Here is a 19,179-nt window from a genome sequence, read left to right as displayed (position 1 = left end):
ATCTCATATTCTTATTTTATTAATGAAACACCTGAAAACTTTCGGATTTTGTGACACGATGAAACATATAAGTTTCATTTTTGCTATGACCCTCATGTGAGCGACATGCAAGAAAATGAAAAGGTGTGGTGTATTGTATGCTAGATTGGACGATAGCTCCTATTCAGACAGTAAGCAAATTATGCAACGTCTGTAAAAATTGAATTGTATTTGTGTACATGATTTGTATTGCCATGCTAAGAAAATGGTAGGTTCACAATACGTTTTCAGGTAAATCAAGTACCACACACCAATGAAAATTTAACAAAATTTACTCTTTGTTTGTATATGTGGCAATGTCGTCGACCTATAAGCAAGCCTATATTTTAAATGGTGGAACTTCTGACGTGTGCAGATATAGATAGTCAGCGACAACTTGGCAAATTAGTGCACAACCAGAGTGTACGAGATTATCGAACATGGAATTGCAGCAAATCAACGTCGTGATGATATTTATTCCAGTAGTCTGCAAGTAGGTACTTATTCAATAATTCGTAAGGTATTAATAGATCCATTTGCTTGCTACTTACCGTTGCAAATTTCACCCAGCAGTGGAGAGTTTGTCAATACGTCTCCACGTCCGTAAATGTAGATTTATATTGTAGTTTCATGAGGCATCAGAGTATGTGATTCACTTGTGTGTTTTGATAACATGACAAGATTTGTTCTCACGGCGTCCTCAACCAGTGCTTGATCCATTGAAGTCGAATGATTTCAGGCAAAGAGTCGTCTGTGAACGTCTGATTTGGGATTATGTGATGCTGATGATCTTACGATCAGGTTAAAGGTGGTCACCGTGTCAGCTGACCCTCATAATCCCATCTTCCCCTAGTATACACCAAACATTCGGGGTTATGATATCACCACGACTGGGGTAATATTGATCATCCTGTGTACTGAGCATCGTTAACGATGATGAGCGCAACCTTGTAGCCTTTTAAACTTAAGAGGCATGCTGTGGACCATCTAGGCAGTTTTTGTTTGGACGTTGAATGACACAAGCTGTACCATAACACAGATAGCAACTAATTGCCTGTTTTACTGCTTCTGCTGTCATACTAATGTTTACACAACATCGAGAGGACCCTCACTCTTATACCACATAACTGTTTATTAAGGATTTTTGGTATATTATTTTTTTAAATGTTGAAGAAATAATGCATTTGAGGTTATGGTAGTTACCATGATCGAGGGTTACCGACAATCACCCCACACCCCATAAAATGAACAATGAACATCATTGCCTCAGTAATATATGTAAAAGATGGGTGGAAGATATATAAGGCAGGCAGACAAAGATAAGTGGACTGCAGAAAATACGAAAAATGCGAAACAAGTTGTTACTGAGAGATCATCAAGTAGAAAGACTGCTGAAAATATTGATATATTTTTGAGCACACTGCAAGCCAAATGAAAGAGTGGAAATGAAACTGATCTGAGCTTAGGAAGGAAGCGTGCACACTGTGCTAAATCACCTACTCTGTCTTTGAAGAGTGACTGAAGAAACATGCTCTCCAACTTCCCACGAGACCCATTTCCAAACTCAGTCAGTCAGTATGTAAAATAACAATATTTATGTAGTCTCTCGCCATTATTTAATAGAAATATTAATGGAGATGTTATATAATTGTTAATTTCAGACCCTAATCCAGCTGTGCCTAATGTTGGGCACAAAAATATCTTATCAGATTTTCATGAGATATTGACGATACATCCACAAGACACAGTTATTATCTTGCTGCAAAAAAGAGGCAAGTTAAAGCTCAGCCTGTTCTGTAAAAAGCTTTTGAACCCATTTTTCACAGTACAAATACTGGGAGAGTTATCCTGAAAGAAGAAGAGAGACAAAAATAAATATTAAAACCAATGAGAGCGACGTATTTATGAAACAGATTGTGGTGTTATTGAAGGAGAAGACAAGTAGGAAGATTATGACGAGGTATACGATATAGATGATGATGATTATGACGATAAAGCAGAGAATGTTTACGCCAGGAAAAATGTTCATGACTGGAAGACTGTCCAATAAATCATCAACACATGTCGGCTATGTCTTCTGGAAGGACCCAAATGAATTGGTAAAGTGATTAGTTTTTTGCTAACTTCAAAGCGACAGGCAGTAATTCACGTGACATTGAAACAATATCTACGGAAAGGAACTTCGGCAAGCATCGACTTTTGCCTGAAGTCTACGATGTCTGCCAAATATAATAATATGAAAGACTCGATTACAGAATGGAATATTGCATATGAGAACATTCTGTCAGTTGAAAGATGCATTTTGCAAATCTGAAAGATTTTCAATTTTTTTCAACTGTAGGTTTTTTGTATGAGCTGTGGATGAATGCAAATGATATTAAGCCTCTATCTGTGTTTGTCGGGCAACTGTTGTGTCTGTTCAGGATTAACTTAAATGGAAAATGTGCTATTACACTTGGAATGTATACCGCAGAGACAGGCTGGACAGTGAAGGTAGAGGCGTGTTTATAGCGATAAGAAGTGCAATAGTATAGAAGGTAATTGACGGAGATCCGAAATGTGAAATGATTTGGGTGAAGGTCACGCTTAAAGCAGGCTTAGACATGGTAATTGGATGTCTCTATAGGCCCCCTGGCTCAGCAGCTGTTGTGGCTGAGCAACTGAAGGATAATTTGGATAATATTTCGAGTAGATTCCCCCACCATGTTATAGTTCTGGGTGGAGATTTTAATTTGCCGGATATAGACTGGGAGACTCAAACGTTCATAACGGGTGGGAGGGACAAAGAATCCAGTGAATTTTTTTTAAGTGCTTTATCTGAAAACTACCTTGAGCAGTTAAACAGAGAACCGACTCGTGGCGATAACATATTAGACCTTCTGGTGACAAACAGACCCGAACTATTTGAAACAGTTAACGCAGAACAGGGAATCAGCGATCATAAAGTGGTTACAGCATCGATGATTTCAGCCGTAAATAGAAATATTAAAAAATGTAGGAAGACTTTTCTGTTTAGCAAAAGTGACAAAAAGCAGATTACAGAGTACCTGACGGCTCAACACAAAAGTTTTGTCTCAAGTACAGATAGTTTTGCGGATCGTACAATATGCGTTAGATGAGTATGTGCCAAGCAAGATCGTAAGAGATGGAAAAGAGCCACCGTGGTACGACAACCGAGTTAGAAAACTGCTGCGGAAGCAAAGGGAACTTTACAGCAAACATAAACATAGCCAAAGCCTTGCAGACAAACAAAATTACGCGAAGCGAAATGTAGTGTGAGGAGGGCTATGCGAGAGGCGTTCAATGAATTCGAAAGTAAAGTTCTATGTACTGACTTGGCAGAAAATCCTAAGAAATTTTGGTCTTATGTCAAAACAGTAGGTGGATCAAAACAAAATGTCCATACACTCTGTGACCAAAATGGTACTGAAACAGAGGATGACAGACTAAAGGCCGAAATACTAAATGTCTTTTTCCAAAGCTGTTTCACAGAGGAAGGCTGCACTGTAGTTCCTTCTCTAGATTGTCGTACAGATGACAAAATGGTAGATATCGAAATAGGCGACACAGGGATAGAGAAACAATTAAAATCGCTCAAAAGAGGAAAGGCAGCTGGATCTGATCGGATACCAGTTCGATTTTACACAGAGTACGCGAAGGAACTTGCTCCCCTTCTTGCAACGGTGTACCGTAGGTCTCTAGAAGAGCGTAGCGTTCCAAAGGATTGGAAAAGGCCACAGGTCATCCCCGTTTTCAAGAAAGGACCTCGAACAGATGTGCAGAACTATAGATCTATATCTCTAACGTCGATCAGGTGTAGAATTTTGGAACACGTATTATGTTCGAGTATAATGACTTTTCTGGAGACTAAACATCTACTCTGTAGTAATGAGCATGGGTTTCGAAAAAGACGGTCGTGTGAAACCCAGCTCGCGCTATTCGTCCACGAGACTCAGAGGGCCATAGACACGGGTTCACAGGTAGATGCCGTGTTTCTTGACTTCCGCAAGGCGTTCGATACAGTTCCCCACAGTCGTTTAATGAACAAAGTAAGAGCATATGGACTATCAGACGAATTGTGTGATTGGATTGAAGAGTTCCTAGATAACAGAACGCAGCATGTCATTCTCAATGGAGAGAAGTCTTCCTAAGTAAGAGTGATTTTAGGTGTGCCGCAGGGGAGTGTCATAGGACCGTTGCTATTCACAATATACATAAATGACCTTGTGGATGACATCGGGAGTTCACTGAGGCTCTTTGAAGATGATGCTGTGGTGTATCGAGAGGTTGTAACAATGGAAAATTGTACTGAAATGCAGGAGGATCTGCAGTGAATTGACGCATGGTGCAGGGAATGGCAATTGAATCTCAATGTAGACAAGTGTAATGTGGTGCGAATACATAGAAAGATAGATCCCTTATCATTTAGCTACAAAACAGCAGGTCAGCAACTGCAAGCAGTTAATTCCATAAATTATCTGGGAGTAGGCATTAGAAGTGATTTAAAATGGAATGATCATATAAAGTTGATCGTCTGTAAAGCAGATGCCAGACTGAGATTCATTGGAAGAATCCTAGGGAAAAGCAATCCGAAAACAAAGGAAGTAGGTTACAGTACACTTGTTCGCCCATTGCGTGATTATTGCTTACCGTTGTGGGATATGTACCAGATAGGGTTGATAGAAGAGATAGAGAAGATCCAACGGAGAGCAGCGCGCTTCGTTACAGGATCATTTAGTAATGGCGAAAGCGTTACGGAGATGATAGATAAACTCCAGTGGAAGACTCTGCAGGACAGACGCTCAGTAGCTCGGTACGGGCTTTTGTTGAAGTTCCGAGAACATACTTTCACAGACGAGTCAGCAGTATATTGCTCTCTCCTACGTATATCTCGCGAAGAGACCATGAGGATAAAATCAGAGAGATTAGATCCCACACAGAAGCATACCGACAATCCTTCTTTCCACGAACGATACCAGACTGGCATAGAAGGGAGAACCGATAGAGGTACTCAGGGTACCCTCCGCCACACATCGTCAGGTGGCTTGCGGAGTATGGATGTAGATGTAGAAGTAGATTACTTTTTAGTGCTTTGCAAAGATCAGTATACACTTCGTATTTCTCAATTTAAGTAATGACAAAGTTTTATTGCCAGTATTTGCTGGTGTGTGGCTCACTTGGCGTTGAGAATGTCAACTCCCTAAAATAACCATAAAAATTTTTAAAGAACTTTGCGAGTGCTGCAGGGTGATAGAGCCCATAAATAGATTTCACCCTACTTACTGAGTGATTTACACCATTTATTCTGTACTAAATAGACAGTTTCAAGGAATGTTGAAGCTGTAGACGCATAGCAAGCGGTAAAATTTTATTTCATATTTACTCGTTGAGGCGAAGATATTATAAAAGTGCCGGCCGCGGTTGTCTAGCGGTTCTAGGCGCGCAGTCCGGAACCGCGTGACTGCTACAGTCGCAGGTTCGAATCCTGCCTCGGGCATGGATGTGTGTGATGTCCTTAGGTTAGTTAGGTTTAATTAGTTCTAAGTTCTAGGGGACTGATGACCACAGATGTTAAGTCCCATAGTGCTCAGAGCCATTTGAACCATTTTTTTATTATAATAGTGTCACATTAGTTCGTAATGAGGTTTCCTGGTGACGTTTCTCCTCTGGTTTCAGACCACTTGTATTGATAAGTAGTTCATATACAGTATGAATATCAAAACTGTCTGATGTACAAGACTTAGCAGATCACTAAAATATAGCTCACCGACAATGAGATAGCCTGCCGTAGGCAGAGCCATTATGGTATCTCTAGCGCTACCTGTGATTGTTGCAAAAGCAGAACATTTCGAAAATAAAAAGAAAGAAAAACTGGTTATGGTCAACAGTGACTTAGAAATGCTTGTCTGGTTTTATAATACTATCAACACAAACTGAAAGGGCACACAGTATTGCGTTTTCTAAAATAATGTATTGTTTTTGCACATGAAAAAGCTAAGAAAAATGATTTACACAAAACAAAAATTTAGCGCACTAAGCACATTTCACTAGGAGTTCACATTTTACACTGGATTTTCTTATTTGTGTAGGCTACTTCTTTCTGATTAACGTTTATTTTATGTCTTGCAGAGGTGTACTAGATATTATTTCAGCTTTTGTTATACTGTTGTCTGTTGTAGTTAAGTGAATTTATTGTTTTTATTCTAAAAATATATAGGTTCTATTGATAATTAAATATAGGTTAAAAACAGTTTGCTTTTGTATTTTATTAAAATCTGCTTTGGGAAGCGTGTAATATTTTATATGTTTAATAATAAAGCCATAAATATTTGTTTCAGCTATTGGTATAATCGAGTAAATATTTTGAAGGTAGTTGCGCTAAGTTATTAGAAATAAATTACTGTTTCTTATTAAGTTTTCCTTATTCTATTTTTGACTGAAGTAGGAATAGAGCAAGCAGGATGTTGGTGCAGTGTAGAGATGAGGGGTGCTGCCGGGCAAGAGAGATGTTCTGATGAATTGGGAATGAGGGCAAGAGTGGAGGAGAGGGCCAACCTCCGACGCTTGCCCCACAAACGCTGTAATGTGGGCCAAATATTGAGAAAACTTGAAGTGGAAACAAAAAAAGTTATTCAAAAATCGAGTCTATCTCTAGAATACAGAATACAAGAGATGAAATTTTTTAGGTAAAGTTTTTTCTATGTACACAATTACGCAATTAAAAAACCTTAGTTTTACGTCATACAGATTCTAACAAATCGCACCCAATTTGGAATTTTAACTGCAGACTGCACAGAACCTATGATCTGCCAGCTATTTCATTTCATTTTGATTATTCTGACAGCATAACTGAATAAACTTCGACTACGTACTGTTTCATTGTCTGAAAGTTCAAACAACAAAACTGCTATTTGTTTCTAAGGCAGTACACTTTGTTTACATTTATTATGAAACGTGACCCGGGTCAGCACTCTACCCATGACATCACAAGACACGCCCCTTTTTCAAAAGGCCGGCCGGTGTGGCCATGCGGTTAAAAGCGCTTCAGTCTGGAACCGCGTGACCGCTACGGTCGCAGGTTCGAATCCTGCCTCGGGCATGGATGTGTGTGATGTCCTTAGATTAGTTAGGTTTAATTAGTTCTAAGTTCTAGGCGACTGATGACCTCAGACGTTGAGTCGCATAGTGCTCAGAGCCATTTGAACCATTTTGAGCCTTTTTCAATGACGTCATCAAGGTTGCAGATGGCAGGAAGTTTAAAAATTCAAGATAGCAGATGATGAAATATTAAAAAAAGAATGTTGGCGGGAAACAGTTTTTCAACCAATCACGCTGGAAGAAGGTGCTGTTGGGGATATTTCAACAGCCAGTGACAGCGCAGTTGGTATTTTTTGACTTACCGTGACATGTGCAAAAGCATAAAATTGTAAACACATACATGCAACAATTATTTTTTTTCATTTTTGCAACATGTTAAAAAGTGTACAATGCATCTCCACTTCCTTCAGGCGCCATATTCAAAAGTATTTGATTTTGTTAGCACGTGCGCGTGCACACACACACACACACACACACACACACACACACACACACACATACAGCAAAAAATGACTATTTTCACAGCTTCATTATTTACTAACAATACATAAACATCTAAAATTCAGATTCATCAGTAAATTTTTCTCTGCCGTCTGATTTGTACTCCAGTAATTAATGTTGAAGACAAATATTTTACTGTCTCATCTACATCTACATCTACATGGATACTCTGTAAATGAACCACTTTCACAATTTTCTATTATTTCAATCACGTAAGCCGCGCGGAAAGAACGAACACATATATATTTCCGTTCGAGCTCTGATTTCCCTTATTTTATCGTGGTGACGGCGTCTCCCTATGTAGGTCGGTGTCAAAATAGTATTCTCGCATTAGGAGGAGAAATTTGATGATTAAAATTTCGTGAGAAGATTCCGTCGCAACGAAAAACGCTTTTCTTTTAAAGATGTCCAGCCCAAACTTGTAGCCGACAGATGTGGCCGAGCGGTTCTAGGCGCTACAGTCTGGAACCGCGCGGCCGCTACGGTCGCTAGGTCGTATCCTGCCTAGGGCATGGATGTGTGTGATGTCCTTAGGTTAGTTAGGTTTAAATAGTTCTAAGTTCTAGGGGACTGATGACATCAGAAGTTAAGTCCCATAGTGCTCAGAGCCATTTGAACCCAAATACTGTGTCATTTCACTGACACTCTCTCCCATATTTCGCGATAATACAAAACGTACTGTCCTTCTATGAACTTATTCGGTATACTCCGTCAGACCTATCTGGTAAGGATCCCACACCACGCAGCATTATTCTAAAAGAGGACGGTCAAACGTAGTATAGGCAGTCTCCTTAGTAGATTTGTTACATTTTCTAAGTGTCCTGCCAATAAAACGCAGTCTTTGGTAAGCATTCCCCACAACATTTTCTATGTGTTCCTTCCAACTTAAGTTGTTCGTAATTGTAATTCCGAGGTATTTAGTAAAATTTGGCTGATTTATCGTGTAACCGAAGTTTAACGAATTTCTTTTAGCACTCATGCAGATGAGCTCACACTTTTCGTTATTTGGGGTCAACTGCCAATTTTCGCACCATTCAGATATCTTTTCTGAATCGTTCTGAAATTTGTTTTGATCTTCTGATGACTTTATTAGTCGATAAACGGCAGCGGAATCTGCATACAACCTAAGACGGCTGCTCAGATTGTCTCGCAAATCGTTTAGATACTTTTTTTTTTGTCGTCAGTCTTTTGACTGGTTTGATGCGGCCCGCCATGATTTCCTCTCGGAACCACAGAGAATCTCTTCCGATACAGAGTGACACAAATCATTGTTACCGACGTGAGCAACCACCTGCAGTTAGCTGTACCTCGTGCACTTCAGTAAGTTTAGATATAATAGGGTTAGCCGAGCGGTTCTAGGCGCTTCCATCTGGAACCGCACTACCGCTATGGTCGCAGGTTCAAATCCTGCCTCGGGCATGGATGTGTGTGCTGTCCTTAGGTTAGTTAGGTTTAAGCAGTTCTAAGTTCTAGGGATGACCTCAGATGTTACGTCTCATAGTGCTCAGATCCATTTGAACCATTTTGAGATATAATACCTCATTAAAAGCTGCAACGGTTCCTTGAATGAGTCAGCAATATTGTATTACAGAGGGAATGGGAAGGAAAACTAACTCTAACATAAATACTCAAGATACAAATTTTGCCTACATTTTCACACAATAGCTCCGACTTTCACACATACACTAAAATCACAATTACCCCTCAGCAAAAATTTCCAGTTGAAGCGCATATAAATTTTTATTACAAAAATTTCATTTTTTTCACTGTTCAAGAACAAAATGCATTATAGTCACTGACTTCATCTGAAAAACCTCACAAGTGACAATCACGCCACCATTATTCCTACTTCACTTTCAACTCTTCAGTCACTGGTTTGTATTTGTCTACACACATTTTGAAATGGAGCGCACGAAGCGAGGGGCAACCGTTGTCTTAAGTATTTACCACGTCGTATTGTGGCAACAAGTCTTTAACCCACTTCACATTCTCCAAACTCTTCACGAAGACATGAAACGTTTGTGGAATAACGGAGCCTACATAATTCAGTGCCGTCTAGAATGAAACACCAGCTGAGCCAATACTGTGTCAGTGATTATTTATCATGAACCATTTTGCTGCGGTTTATCGAACTCTCAACTGCGCATCATTCATTCTACAATGAAACCATCGGAAGCAACTACACGACTGAAAGCACCACCCAAAATCCGAAAGACATGTTCCATTAGAATAAATCTATTATCTGTGGTGGGGGATTCTTGGCAGTCAAACAGAACTTCATACATTGTTCTGGAAAAAAAGTAATAATCAGCAATCTGGCACGACAAAAAAGCAGATGTTATCTTGAATTACAAATGAGTGATAAAATAAATACAAATTTTATTAGTAGTCGTGATAACTAGTGATATGATCCGTACCCAAAGACTGGAAAGTTGCACAGGTCACACCAATATTCATAAAAGGTAGTAGGAGTAATCCACTAAATTACAGGCCCATCTCGTTAACGTCGATATGCAGCAGAATTTTGGAACATATATTGTGTTCGAACATTATGAATTACCTCGAAGAGAACAGACTATTGACACACAGGCAACATGGGTTTAGAAAACTTCGTTCCTGTGAAACACTAGCTCTTTATTCGCATGAAGTGTTGAGCGCTATTGACAAGGGATTTCAGATCGATTCCGTATTCCTGGATTTCCGAAGGCTTTTGACCTGTACCACGCAAGCGGCTCGTAGTGAGATTGCGTGCTTATGAAATATCGTCTCAGATATGTGACTGGATTGGTGACTTCTTGTCAGAGAGGTCACAATTTGTAGTAACTGACGGAAAGTCAGCGAGTAAAACAGAAGTGATTTCTGGCATTCCCCAAGGTAGCTTTAGAGGCCCTTTGCTGTTCCTTTTCTGTATAACTGATTTGGGAGACAATCTGAGCAGCCGTCTTAGGTTGTTTGCAGATACCGCTGTCGTTTATCGACTAATAAAACCACCAGAAGATCGAAACAAACTGCAAACTGATTTAGAAAAACTTTATGAATGGTGCGAAAATCGGCAGTTGACCCTAAATAACGAAAAGTGTGAGGTCATGCACATGAGTGCTAAAAGAAATTCGTTAAACTTCGGTTACACGATAAATCAGCCAAATCTAAAGGCTGTAAATTCTACTAAATATCCAGGAATTAGATTTATGAACAACTTAAATTGGAAGGAACACACAGAAAATGTTATGGGGAAGGCTAACCAAAGACTGCGTTTTATTGGCAGGACACTTAGAAAATGTAACAAATCTACTAAGCAGACTGCCTACACTACGCTTGTCCGTCCTCTTTTAGAATACTGCTACGTGGTGTGGGATCCTTACCAGATAGGACTGACTGAGTATATCGAAAAAGTTCAAAAAAGGGCAGCACGTTTTGTATTATCACGAAATATGGGAGAGAGTGTCACTGAAATGATGCAGGATTTGGGCTGGACATTATTATAAGAAAGGCGTTTTTCGTTGCGACGGAATCTTCTCACTAAATTCCAATCACCAATTTTCTCCTGCGAATGCTAAAATATTTTGTTGACACCAACCTATATAGGGAGGAACTAACACCTCCATAAAATAAGGGAAATCGGAGCTCGTACGGAAAGATGTGTGTTCGTTTTTTCCACGAGATATACGAGGTTGGAACAATAGAGAATTCTGAAGGTGGTTCGATGAACCCTCTGCCAGGCACTTAAATGTGATTTGCAGAGTACTCATGTAGATGTAGATGTGATGACGCACGCACTGAGGACAGCCACAACAGCGGCAGAAATAGCAGTAACAAAAGCACCAATGATACATCTACGTGTAGTTGCCTCGTAATTATACTTCATTTTTTAGAGAGCCAGCATTTACTGAGATGTTTCGACAAGCAAACGTGCTTATTCAACAAACCAATACGTTCTGAAACGTCATATTTCATTTACCCGACAAGTCAGAACAAGCTGAGGCTTGCACATAGCAACCGCTTGGACTCTGTTTCATTCTGCGTTTTCTGGTGTCCACGCTTCACTTCCATGCAATGCTATGTTCCAAACGGACATTCTTAGACTGTATCTCCCAAATTACACCTTATATTTCATTTTAATAGGTTTCTTTTGGCGAGGAATGTCAAATTGGCATGAAGTTCACGGCATTCTTGGGTATGTAAATGATTAACCAGACGTCCTCTGTTTAAGGAAAGACCATTCTCAACGGACTCACTAACTAGCGCCAGAGAAGATGGACATCTTTTTTAATGGCGTGTGCGGGGTTGTATAAAACGTCACCTGTTTTGAGTGAGGAAACGAACCTGTTTTCGGCAGGACAAGTATCCACATGGAAAGAGCGACGACGTTTGGAGCACCACAGCTCAGCGACCACTATTGCAGGTTCATCGTCACACAGGCCCAGAACATACTACGAAGGTATGGAGTACCACTGGGTAGATAACAAGATGATTTCTGATTCCCATAGCAGCTCACTTGAGCAGCCGCTGTTACAGTCCTGGCGCGTTAAGATCAGTGGCTATTCCTTGTATTCGAGATCTCCGTAACGCATTGCAACAAAGTAACGCAAGAACGCAATCGTCGGTGCTGTTCTCACTACGTCATTACAGACGGTGATCAACTGACACCCCAACCAGTACGTTTCCCAGATGTCTAACGCACTGAGAACACATGGTTATGGATTGCCGAAAGACTAGCAAGCCGTCGCTTGCCAGCCAATCACTACCATCGATGAACTGTGGAATACAATTGAAGCAGCATAGAATGACGTAATTGTAATCGTCACTAAAGCTCAGTTCGACTCGGTGTCCGCCCCCGCTAGCTCAGTGGTCAGAGCGACAAAATCTCAATCCTAAGGGCCCGGGTTCGATTCCCGGCTGGGTCGGAGATTTTCTCAGCTCAGGGACTGGGTGTTGTGTTGTCCTAATCATCATCATTTCATCCCCATTGAGGCGCATGTCGCCATAGTGGCGTCAAATCAAAAGACTTGCACCCGGCGAACGGTCTGCCCAACTGGAGGCCCTAGCCACACGAATCTTACATTTTATAGTTCGACTCGGTGTTCAGCTAGAGATGGTGGCTTTCGCTGAAACAACCGGTTGTCAGTTGTAATGTTTTTTTTCATCTCCAGAGTGTAAAATCGCTCAAGATAACCGGTATCTGAAATAGCCGAATTTCGGTTTTTTGTTGCTATTATTTCAACTATAAACTAAGACATCGAACAAAGATTGAAAAATTCTAAGATGTCCTCACACTTTTGGATTACTCGTTTAAAGATCTATAGACATCAAATGAAACAGGTAAATAAAAAACTTAGTTTGTTCACCTTTCACTACTTCAGTCCAAAACTAGTGAGGTGTTGAACACTACAAATGAATTCACCATTATTCTCCTTCTGACTAATTTTTAAGTCTCTGCTCGAACCCCAAACAAAAGTTCTATAAGGTGAAAATTTAGGTTACAAAACTCTATTTTGCTTATTGAGGTGTGTATTTACAAGGGCTACAAGGAGATAAAAGCATATTCTGTAGACATAGGCTGCAGATCAGCTCCTTTCCACTTTTATTGCGAACTATGAATGAATTGTTAAGTTTTCAGTTTATTGCTGTTGCCATAACTTCATTTCTCTTTTATTACTTCATAGAAATGACAGACAGATAAAAAGCTTTTATGTAAAATTTGTAGCTTCTTTTTCTTTAAGTATTTGAAACGAAAACCCGACTTTTAGTCAAATACGCGTCTTTATCTTTTAGCGTGTATTTGAATACAACTGATTTTTTACTGACAAAACAAAAAAATGCTCTTTCAAAAAAGTCAAATGAACAAGTTAAATAATAGGCAAAACAGAAGACTCAGCAGAAAGAATTGCATGACAAATTAAAATTAAATTTCAGTTATTAACGCAATGGCTGATATTAATTTATTGCCCAATTTGTTTTTAAATACTCTTTCTGTAATGTGTTGATCTGTAAGGTGACTCCTTTAATCAGAACAATATTATTCAAAGACGATACGAATCTTTCAGAAGCAACAGAACTTCCTACCAGATTCATCACAGAAAAGTGTTATTTTAGAGCTAAAAATTTTGGGACCACTGGCATCGTAAATTGATACATCAGTTTTTAATCTGTTATTAGTGAAAAATAAAAATACTTGTTATAACAGAAATCAAATAAATACCAAAAACAGTGGTATCGGTTTAACTTGTCGGTCTTCCCCATCCCTTTGTTCTACGGAATAAGCATTGTTTTAGGTGCCAGAACAGCCCGTCTAGTAAATTTCGGACACTACGGAGCCCTTGATCACCGGCATATTAAGTAATGTGTGGCTCCTACCATACTGTATAACCTCAATGAAACAAAATTTTGTCATTTGCCGTCCTTATTGGTATTACAGTTTCAGTGACCAGCGGTGCAGCAGAAGCTGCCGGACTAACGAGGGGAGGTTACGACCTTGGGACCACGGATTTACTTCAAACTTTGCATACCTTTAGTTGGCTATCGAAACAACATAATCTGAAAGTAGTAACGTGCACTCCTCTGGGAATTCCGAGAAAAATCAGAAGAGAAGTTTTACGCGTCTATTATGTAACTGATGTAACTGTGCGCAGGTAGCGAGCGTTAGAATTCATTGCAGTCTAGTGGTTAGCGTTCGAGGTTCATGAGACGGAAGTGTGTGAGGCGACGCTTCGACTCCCGCTCAAGCCTTCAATTTAGTAGTATAAGTGTAAATTCTATGACATTCAGGAAATTTAAACCTACACTATTCGTTCTTATTACTTTAGCTACGTCTCACCGATACGAAGGTTAAATGCGAAATGACGCCTGCCTCGGGGTTTGCACCTCTAAGCGTTGTGGTGAAAAGTAGTTCTGGCTACCTTACCAGACTGCAAATCACCACAGGCATATATTTTCAGAAAAACTCTATGCGTTTCTTCATTTACTTGTCGATAGTTATAAAAATGTTTGTTCTAATAATTAAATTTAGTTCAAAATAGTAAGTAGTCAAATAACATGAAATTCACTAAAATTTCATGCAAACACATGTAGTTATTTTAATTATGTTACCTCTCAAATTTCATATAAATTATTGTGACCAGTGATGAAGTAAATACAGATTAAAAATGAAGTCCGATCTGGAGGTGAACTGTCGCCCAGACACGTTAGTCTTACGTAGCGCTGCCCCTTCCTTTGCATTTTGCTCGTTATTGTTCCTTGTATTGGGTCCTAGCGGACTTCACATTGCATCCGTTGAAGTTCGTTGTTGATCACTTTACTCAGTTTTTTTTTTTTTTTATTACAGAGATCAGCCAGCTCTTTTTTTTATTTTAACTCATTTTGTTCGTTATTGTTCGTTCTATTTATTCAGAGCGGACGTCCCATGACGCTTGTTCAAGTTCATCGTTGATAAATTAACTCAGTTTTTTATTACAGAGGACAGCTAATCCTATGACCGAATCCGCTGAGCTACCGTGCTGGCTATCTGAACGAACACGGACCACCATGAATTCTGACGTCCCTCACCTACGGAGAGATACATCCATTAAATAATAGACGCTGTAGTGTAACGACGTAAGTTTGTGTAAATGATTTTCTTTTGACATATGACCATTTGCAGACTTCGTCACCTTCGTCAGTTACAATACACTTCAAAATTAGTTAAATTCTTTTTAAAAATGTCTCTGAATGGTTCTTGAACGAAACTGTAATTAAAACATCATCATTTGAGTCGTATGCGAAGAATTACGTCACTCAGTCCAATTGGTTTGCGCAAACTTTTTTAAATTTAGATGTCGTTTGTTTCTTCTGAGAAATTATATTAATGCAAGTTATCTGCTTTAATAAATATTAGAATCACATTGAATAAACTTTCAAGACTCAAACTCGCGATGAACGTTGCCAAAATTAATAATCTTGTCAAATAAATTTAATTCATTAACATAATTCTTCATAAATAAATTCTCGGAACACGTATTTAAACTTTAGTAGCATCCACTAGTTTATTATCTTCCTACATATAGACGTGAACCTGAGCCTTGACAAGATAGGACTGAACATTTACAACATGATTAACTTTCTATGACGTCATTGTTGTACAAACATTACAAATTCTTATTTTTTCAGTTTTTAGAAGCACGACGCAACAACTCGGTTTCAGGATCTTCTGTTGCTCTTTGGCTGTCGACCCGCGACGTATAGTGGCCAGCAATTTTCTCTCTGGTCCCGGCAGTGAAGATGCTGTCTCCGTTCGTTGCGCCGCCCTCTCCGTACATGAAACATAAAAATAAATACAAAACTTTAGATACTTCACAACCATTACAAATATTACAAAATACATAAACAAAGCACTAAATTAAACTTATATTCACCTGCAAACTGGGCTGACACTGGTGGATGGGTGATGCTTCAATTTCGCGTCCCACTACATACCCCTCCCACAAGCTCAGTTTGTCAGGTTTTAACCGAAAATAAAACTTCTTCTATACACAATATTTAACTGTTAGTATTATACTATTTCTCACATTTTCCGTAATCTAAAGTCCTTGCTCTTAGATAGATTCAATCCTTTTATGACAATATTGTTGTGACTATTTGTCATTTACTTTTAATTGTGCTATTATGGTAATTCACAACCGAATATATGGAGATTACTCCTTTTCATTTAATAGTTGCTAGTAAATATAATTTAGTACGTTCTTTAACGTTGTTACATTAGGACAGAGCGTTCAAATTGTGATAGGTTAGCCTCAGTTTTATTCATTTACTAGAGTTATTCTTTCCAAAATGTATATTACTAATAAGTTTCTCACAATAACTAATAGTACTATTTACTTTACGTCGTTCTTTTCCCTAATGCTTTATTTATGCCTGAGGTCAAGAAGAAATCCAGCAAAACTTTCTTTAGAATCTCGGCACGGCTTTCTTTACCTTCGCACACTTTGTTGGGTAATGGCAATTTGATTAGGAGAAACAAGCGAGAGAGCCCGCTTGGTGTGTCCTATATTAACACTATTACAAATCTCTATTAAAGGCACTCTGATATGTTCTCGTGAGCCATATAGCTCTGGACGCCCATGGTCCCTAAAATTATTAACCATCCCCTTTGGTTCCTACTATCTGAGTAAATATAAAATATACAAAATTCTTTATGACCTAATAACAATACTTTCTTCCATATAAATCCCCTTTTAGTTATCTTTCCCTTTTTGAAGTACCGGTAGATTATTGTAGAGCACTTGTTTAAACTTCCTGTCATTTCTTTAAAATAACAAGTAACTATCACGAAAAACTTCACATGAATAAACTATGAACGCTCGTCCATATGTAACATATACTAAATATTAACTTATTTGGGAATGAATGGTTTAATTTGATCGACACTATATAATCCTTTAATTACTCCTGATGAAGGTTCCATAAGAAGCAACGCTTTGGGATGTACAATCTTATGTACAACATATGGACCTACAAAGATAATGAAGAATTTTCTACATTCCTTATTGATCTTCGAACTTTTAGGATGAGATAGTACTAATACGAGATCTCCCACCTGAAATGAGGGTTCTATAGCATGTTGATTATAGCTTTTAATTCTCCGTTCAGCATTTTTAACAATCTGTTCGCGAATTTTTTCGTTTGGAATGCACTGTTGGATCCCATTTACTGGTGGCCAAGGTAGAGCAGCTGGTAAAGGCTCACCTATAATTCGTTTGCCTAAAATTTCTATAGGTGATAATCCCGTCGTTAGATGAGGCAATTCATTTAATATCTTTTCGAATTCAGGCATTAGTTTGGCCCACCGAGTATGTTTATATGCACAATAAGTTCTACATAATCGTCCTAATTCTTTCATGACTCTTTCTACTAAATTACTTTGAGGGTGATATTTCGAAATTAAGATATGTTTGATTCCATATTGTTTTATCATATCTTGAAACTTTTGACTAATAAAGGCACTACCGTTGTCAGACATAAGTCGTTTAGGAATGCACCAGTTAACAAAGTAATTTCGGGTAAGACAGCGTATAACGCTTGCTGTATTCGCTCGTTTCAAAGTATATAGCTTCACATGTTTGGACCAACATTCCATTACAACAAACACATAAGTAAATCCTCCTGAACTATGAGGCAGAGGACCGAAAAAATCTAATGACAGTAGGTCCCACAGACCTCGAGGAATTACAGCATATAATTTATAACGCTTAGATTTGTTATTAACTTCAACTTTTTGACAGGTTTCACAAGTCCTAATAATACTTCTCACAATACGGGACATATTTTTGAAATAATAATACTTCATTAGATGTTTAATACATTTATGAATTCCAATATGCCCGTAACCTTCATGAATATAAGTAATTAATTCGTACACAACAGTTTTCGGAATGCAGATTTTCCATCTCTGGTGTTCCCTCTGTGCTTTCCAATACAAAAAGTCGTTGAAATATAACCACACACCCCGGGTGTTAACTGTTTCTTCCCCATTATTAAGGTTTTGTGTAAGTTCCCTATATTGATCGTCATTTCTTTGATTGCATCTAATAGCAGTTACTATCCGTTTAGCCTTACGTTCGTTCTCCTGATTTAAAAGGAAATAAACATGGTAATTTGTTCCTGGTTCTTCTGCAATGTTAATATTCTCCATTCCTACTGGAAGTCTCGACAAAGCATTAGAAACTAAATTTTGAGATCCTTTTATATACCTAATTTCGTACTGAAATTCTTGCAAGCATAATACCCAACGTAATAATCTACGGTGAAGTAACCGACAATTGTTCAAAAAGGTTAAAGCCTGATGATCAGTATATACAATTGTTTTTCTTCCAATTAATAATCCTCTAAATCTTTGAAAACCCCACACCACTGCGAGAGCTTCCTTCTCGGTTACAAAATAATTTCTTTCATGTTTATTTAAAGTTCTACTAGCGAATCCCTTTTCATTGGTCAGATCCCCTTGGAATATTACGCAAGACACAGCATAATCAGAGGCATCAGTACACATACAAAAGTCCTGATTGAAATCTGGATGGTATAACATTTTGGCTTCTGTTAACGCTCCATTTATCTTATTAAAAACTTCCTCTTCCTCTTTTCCCCAGAGCCATACTGATTTCTCTTTTAATAAATCCAGTAATTTAGGATTAACAATATCCTGCCCTGGAAGAAATCTTCTCAGAAATCCTACCATTCCTAAGAATGATTTCAGTTGTTTCCGATTTCTAGGACTCGGGCATCGAGCGATAGCTTCAATACGTGCTGGGTCTGGCCTAATACCTTTACTGTTCACTATATGCCCCAAAAATCTCACTTCCTCCTTTCCGAAGTAAGACTTAGATAATTTTAAAGTAATTCCTCTGCCAATTAAACGGTCAAACAATTCCCGTAATATCGTTACGAGTTCTTCCCACGTTTTAGTGGCTATCAAAATATCATCTACGTATAAAATAATCTTTTGTAATAATTGCTGACCCAAAGCAGAATCTAATGCCCTAATGAAAGTTGACACTGATATATTAAGTCCAAAAGGTAAAACTTGGAACTGAT

Source organism: Schistocerca serialis, chromosome 9 (assembly GCF_023864345.2).
Source record: "Schistocerca serialis cubense isolate TAMUIC-IGC-003099 chromosome 9, iqSchSeri2.2, whole genome shotgun sequence".
NCBI classification, from domain to species: Eukaryota; Metazoa; Arthropoda; class Insecta; order Orthoptera; family Acrididae; genus Schistocerca; species Schistocerca serialis.
Note: the sequence above shows the minus strand (reverse complement) of the source record.